Raw genomic sequence first — 7302 nt, forward strand, 5'->3', positions numbered from 1 at the left:
CAACTAAACATGATTTTAAACCTTTTAAAACATGTTTTGATGAATTAATTACATACTATCCAGATTTGAATTAAAATAGAAAAGTAAATTTTAAAGAAAGCCTTTAAAATTGATATATACCAAATCAACATACAAATCAATCTTATTGATTATCACCAAAAATTAAACATGCAAATCACATGAAAAACATCAAATAATGGCTCTGATACCACTGATGGGATTCGACCTCATGGTTAAACATGAAAATAATCAATAGATTAAAATATAACGCAGCGAAAAAATAAAAATAATATTTAATCAGAGAAACAGGTTAATCTTACAAGATCAATGTTTGTGTTTTCATGTCACTTTTAAATAAATTATAAACACTTATAGGTTTAAGAGGTAAATACCTTGCTCTAGATATCGTAATCAAAAGGCAATTAAATCCAAAATCTTTGCTTTTTCACCTTTAGGATTTGTCAAATCTTCAGCTATCCAAGTATTTGGCCTCTAACACTAATATACATAGTGACTGAATAAGACCTTCTCTAAGGTAGAATTTTACTTCTGCTAGCAAATTTTCTTTCTAAAACAAAAAGATCAAAATTCTTGCTGAATCTTATTTTTGTCAGACAAAGAAAACTATTTTTCTTTTCTTATTTTATGAAACGGCTGGAAAGTGGTTGAAGGCTTCATAATCTTAGTTTGCTAACATAACATATTTATATAGCCAAACTAATTTGTACCATAAATACAATAGTTGCATTTTAATTTAATTATGTCTCTGACAACTTAATTAGTTTTTCATTTTATTTTGGTCTCTTTCAATTAAGTCTAACTTAATTAAATTATCCTTATTTAATCCTAATCATGTCACTTAATGTGTGTGACCCATTAGGCTTCTAACATGTTGACAATAAATATAAATTATAATCAAATAGCAATTTGATAATTAATTTATATTTATAGATCATGAGCGACATCTAGCAATACATCATGACCATCCAAATACTAGATAGTCAATTGTAGACATATTTTTTTAATAATATAAAAATAATAATAAATAATAAATAAAATAAAAAATAAAAAATAAAAAAAAAGAAAAACACAGAGAGGTATGGCCTCCCTTGAAAAAACACCTTTAGAGCATTTAATGCTCTCTAGAAGTAGAGGATTTGGGGGTCACTTCCCAGTGATCTTCACCCATTCGAAATTTATGTCGAGAAAAGCATGATTACTTGTTCTGTTTGTCCAAAATTTTGGATAAGCCAACTCTTTTAAAAGGGACTCAAACTGATAACGGGAGGGGGAAGGCAACCAAAAACCAAAAAACTGGAGAGATTAGAGCAACAAAAATAAAAAAAAATCCCTAGCATTTCTAACAGTCATTCTACCCTAGCCACAATCAAAGAAAAATCAAGCAAATCACAAAAAAAAAATAAAAAAAATAATATACAACAATTGAGAGCAGATATGGGGGAAAGGGTTTTGTAGAACAAGGAGATAGGGAGAGAAGTCAGTGAAGGGAGAGAGAAAAGAAGGTTGGCTGAAAAAAAGAAAGGATCGATCGGCGTTGAAGGAAGAGAAACAGTCCATCGATGTCGAAGAGAAAGAAAGAGGGAGAGGGAAGAAAGAAAAGGAAAAGAGAGAGGAAGAGAGAGAAGAAGACGTCACCGAGAAGAAAGAAAAAAAAAGGAAAAAAGGGAGGAAGAAGAAAGGAAGGCCGGTGGAAAGAAGGAGAGGTCGGCGGGGAGGAAGAAGGAAAAAAAAGAAGAAAAAAAAAGAGGAGGACAGAAAGGAAGAAAGAAAAATGAAAAAGTAAAGAGAAGGGAGAGCAACGGCGGTAGAGAGAAAAAAAAGAAAAAGATAATAAAGGGGAGAGAAGAAAAGTAAGCTTTTATACCTAGGTCTTAAGGAACTGAATGGTGTCGCTTGAAGTTGCTAGAAACCTGTCCTCCCAATTGTAAAATGACGTCGCAGCAAGCTTGCCTTCCTCTTTGGGCCAAGGCATTCTTGAGCTAGTACAAGCCCAGATCAGGTAAAGCCCAATCCTTGCTGTTGGGTTTGATTGTGGTTATTGGGACTTGCCCACTAGCATTCTAAAATTTTTTTAGTGTTTTAAATTTTTTTTATTTAAATTAACATATATTATAAAAATTATATAAAGTCTTAAAGTAGAGCAATAAATGCAAAAATATATAAAGTTGTAAATAAAAGATGGGTACACAATTAATTGTCAAATAATAGGTTTAGTATAAGTATACACATATATATTTAACATGTATGATTAAGGTATTAAATAATAATAGCATTTATAAGTTAAAAACAAAAAGACATGAGGAAAATGAAAATAAATATCTAGAAGTGAAAAACAAAACTAACTAAGTAAAATAGTAGTTAGTTATGAAAAATTAAGAAAAAAACTAATCTAGGAAAGGAGATATATAAGATACACACACATACATATGAGAAATATTTAGTCATGGAGAAAACAGGCTAAGTAAGGATTAAAATAGTATCAAAATGGATCATTAAATCAAATTGAGTTAAGTAAATAAAAGTAAATGAAGTATGTTTTAATAAGAATAAATTAAGTATGTGATAGCAACAAAATATTTAATCACATATAGGTACATCAAGAAAATAAAAGGATATAATGTAATAAAATTATAAATGCCTAAAGGATAATGCTTGTTTTGGGGACCAATACCGGTGATAGGATGTCCATTTGGAACTCGAGAAGTCGCAATTCTGAGTGAATTCCCTTAGGTTAAGGATTTCGATTATGACTCCACCAGTACGATGGGAAAGTCGTAATTTGAAATTCCTATGCTCCTAATTTTAAATAAATATAAAATCTAGACACACTTAATTACCAATTAATTGAAATATACAAACAAAAGAATAGGAAATTAGTGGTGTTAATAAATTTGTTAATCATAACAATATAAAAATAAATAAAATACAAATAAATAAACAATAATTATGAAAATAATAATAAAAATAAAAATTTTTTGTCTAAAAATATGATCTTAGAGAATCTCATGTAGTAAAATAAATAAGTATTTATGTAGCAAAACACATAAAAGAATAAAAATAAAATAATAAGTAAATGTAATATATTTGTTCACGATAACTATGCACACAAAGAAAAATAGTAAGTTTTGAGAAAGATGAGAAATGAACATTGAATTCATAAGTGTATCACGTACCTATTGTTGCATTGTTAAATGTCATGGCATGTATAAATATTCTAAATACGAGCATAAGCCCCGATGATGGGACTTTTCGAAAAAGCTCGCGAAGGCAAGTTTCTTTGGTAAACTCCTTAGATGAAAAGATACCTCCGAATCCCACCAGTATGATGGAAGGGTTCGAAAAAATATCTTTAATAAAAAGCTTTCGTTCGTATTAGGATTTGCATTCATGAAACGTTATTTTTACTCGCAAACGATTACCCCGATGATGGGATCTACTCCTTAAACTTGCAAAGGCGAGTTTATCGGGCATCTTCCCTAAGTGAAATCATACTCTCAGATCCCAACAACATGATGGACAGATTCAAAAAGTACACTCAATAAAAGGTTTTCGTATGGCATTATCTCGATTTTATTCCATTCATGGCATGATTGCATCACGTGTATGTCAAGCACAAGAAAAAAAACCAAATAAAATGTCTTTAATTTGTTAATAGAATAAAAGATGAATCAAATGAATCAAATTAAGGAAACATAAAAATAAAACTAATGGGTTAGGATAATATATGATTAAATGGTACCGTTCGTGGAATGGGCGTCATAAGGGTGCTAATCCTTTCCTGTGCATAACCATACTTCTAAACCCAACTTTAAATAAAATATGTAGACTAGTTCATAGTTTTTTTTGACGAACTTAAAACCAATTTAGGATTTCGTTGAACAGAACAAATGTATTAGGTGGCCAATCACACCTTGGTCAAAAAAAATATTAGTGGCGACTCCCCAAGTACATTACGTCTAGTGGTCGGGTTCCCGGACAGGCACGTTATGATAGCTTAGCGACTCTATTGGGGACCTAAGAGAGTCGAGCCATAATTAATCATAAGTTATCTTAAGCCCTAAATAATTTAGTGTTTCCTTTAAATTTGCATATTGTTTTGTGCATTATGGTTTTCTACGTTAATTGTTTTACAATTATTATTTATTTATTTTTTATATATTGTTTCAAATTTAAGGTAAAGGGATGTGAGATTGTCCATCAAAAGTCAGTACGTTCCTCAAACACATGACACATTACATTCATGCATAAGCCTTTTACCCAGGCTTTGTCCTTTATTAGGAGGGAGTTTAGTAGTTACACCTCGTGAGGTGATAACCTCCGCATGGGCTAGTGAACACTCCCACTCAAATTGAACTTAGTCTGCTCGAAGCCTATAATGGGTGAGGACCGAGGTGCCTTAGTAGTCTGAGTGGATGATAGTGAGAAACAATTTAGGAACCTTTAGCCTTGTTCAAAATCAAACCCATCATATAAAGTGTCGTAAGTGCCTTTTCCTTAGGTAGAGCTTCACCCAGCGTTAAAGAGTATGACCTTGAATTAGGACACATGAAGGAACCCCTTTTTTACCCTCTACTTTAAATTCCTAGTCAAAAGTAATAAAAGTTGTGGAGTAGATTACATCTAACGACGTGATAAATACCCATGACAGTAGTTACCGATTTTATTTCTAACACAAATTAATGTAATTCATCATATTAACTTGAATACTTTTTTTTCTTTCATTTGTCATGCATCCATGTACATCATTGCTACACAACAATTGTTGAATGAAAGAATCTTGATTACACCTATGGCATCATCATCAGTTAGCTCACTTAATAAATACAGAAATGGCTATGAGGTCGAACTACAAATGAGACAAGCTCAACAAGATGAGGGGGACTATTTGGATAAGGGGCATATTCTGACTCTCCCAAAGAGGGTTCATCTTGATCTTAGACAAAATGACCTCTCAGAGATGATAGATATTTAGGAGCAATGGAAGCATAATAGTTGAGATAGTTTCTGCACCAAGTATGGGCACATTGTGTGGCTTCTTTATGTGCATGTGGATGATCAGCTACTTAGGGCAATCACTCAATTTTGGGATCCCTCTTACCGATGTTTCGTATTCAATGAAGTTGTTTTGACACCAACAATAGAGGAGTACTCATCATTGCTCCACATAGACTAGATGCAACCCAACAAGGTATATTAGAGAGCTCAAAAGACAGGGCATCGAAGGAAATGGGCCAAGTTGTTAAATATCACCACTGAAGAGGTCGATCAGAACTTGAGAAGAAAAGGAGACATTAAATGCCTTGCAAGGAGTTTCTTGAATAATTATATTAAGAAACACAAGGAAGATGAACAAGGTCATCTTGCCTTTGCCTTGGCTATATATGGGTTGGTAATTTTCCCAAAAATCTTAGGGCACGTTGAAGTCTCAATCATCAATTTCTTCGACCAAGTAACAAGGAACATTAACCCAGCTCCAGCCATCATAGTCTAGACATTAAGGTCACTGAATTATTGTCGTCAGAAGGGTGTAGGGCACTCCATTGGATGTGCTCAACTTCTTACCATATGGATAAAAAGCCACTTTGAATGCAAAGTTGATAGATTCTGAAAGCCATTCCTTTCATCAAGTTGTCCTATTCGAGAATTCTGTAAAAGCGAATGGCCAGTCTGTAAGAGAAAAGAAGAATGGATTGCCAAACTTCGAAGGCTTATAAGTGTAGAGGTAACTTGGAAGGCTCCTTGGATGCCTAGGATGTAAGTGATGTACAAGTGCGAGGAAGAATCATGGGTGCCACTGATGGGACCTTGGGGGGTAATCAGTTATGCCCTAATAATGGTATGGAGACAATTCAGATCTGAACAATTTGTACCAATGATGCACAGACTCAACCAGCTAGAGTTCACGTATGGAGAGTTGGAAACTCTCAAGAAGTTCTAAGATATTATTCAAGCATGGAAAACAACAAGTTGGTGGATCAAGGAAGGTTCACTGATGAGGTTACCACCGGATATTTAGCTTAGCATGCCCAACGAGTGAAAAATGTTGTCTGCCCTCCCGAAAGTGCATCTAAATTTTTTGTTGGTCTAAAGCCTCAAGAGGTCCTCTTAGAGAGTGAGCTGGCTAGAAAGAAACTTGAAACAGAAATGATGCATATGAAGCATAGATATGAGGCTGAACTTGACAAAGTAAAGAAAGAAGCCTTGAGGAAAGTTCAAAGGGCTTTTGATGAACGAAATAAGTGGAAAAACAAGTTTGAAAGTTCAAATACGACATGTTCATCCTTGGTAGCCAGGATCCAAGGAATACAAACCACTAATAATACTTTGCAAAACAAGATACAGTTGCAAGAATAGACCATCCAAGAACTCAGAAGCGATTGCAACTTAATGGAAGCGGCCATGGAGGGCTACAAAGAAGCAATATGAGGCCACCAGGTAAGAATGCTTCCTAATGCGAGAAGTGGAAAATTCGTACGAGCAAGACCTCCAAAAGAAGCAGTTTGAGATGGAATGGATATTGACTCAAATGAAGGAGGTAGCCTTCAAAGTAAGGGAAATGCCAAATAAGATTGAAGAGCTTAAGAGAGAGATCCTTCCAAAAGATGAGCTTTGTGAGCGCTTAATAGGCCATTTCAAAATAATACGAGACCAAGGTGATCACATTGGCCATTTCTTTTGAAACCAATCATATAAATGTTTTAAATAGTTATGTAATCAGATGCTTTATTTTTATGAATCAGATCCCTTGATGACTCTTGTTGAATGGCTAATATTTCTTATTTGCATCACATATGCATAATTAGTCCCATAAAAGCATAGCAAAAAAAGAGCACAATAATTTAACTCTTATCAATTTCCAATTTTTTTGAAAACAAATAAAAAAATAAAAAAAAGAAAAATTGAAAATCTTCCTTTTCTCCATCACATTCATAAAAATAAAGATCCATCTAATTCATGTTTATAGTTTAAAAATAAAGATTCCAAGATAGCTCGACAACTTAAAATTGGTGACTAGCGTGTCCATTACACTTGTCAATGAGTAAGGATCATGGAAGAAGAACAAAGGGAACGATTAGATAGGTTGGAAAAAGCTCGAAAATGATGGAACTTATGATGAACTTAAGCAAAGGGAAACGAGTCGTTCAAGAGTCAACCCCACCAGAAAACTCGTAAACCCAAGACATTGATAACCCAAGAAATAATCCACCTTATCTTCTAAGGTTCACTCCACCCCATGCCCAAACTTTTCAAAGGCGCCACTCGTAAATGGCACCACCTGCT

Source organism: Theobroma umbraticum, unplaced genomic scaffold (genome assembly GCF_002168275.2).
Source record: "Theobroma umbraticum cultivar Fairchild unplaced genomic scaffold, ASM216827v3 scaffold_95.0, whole genome shotgun sequence".
Lineage (NCBI taxonomy): Eukaryota > Viridiplantae > Streptophyta > Magnoliopsida > Malvales > Malvaceae > Theobroma > Theobroma umbraticum.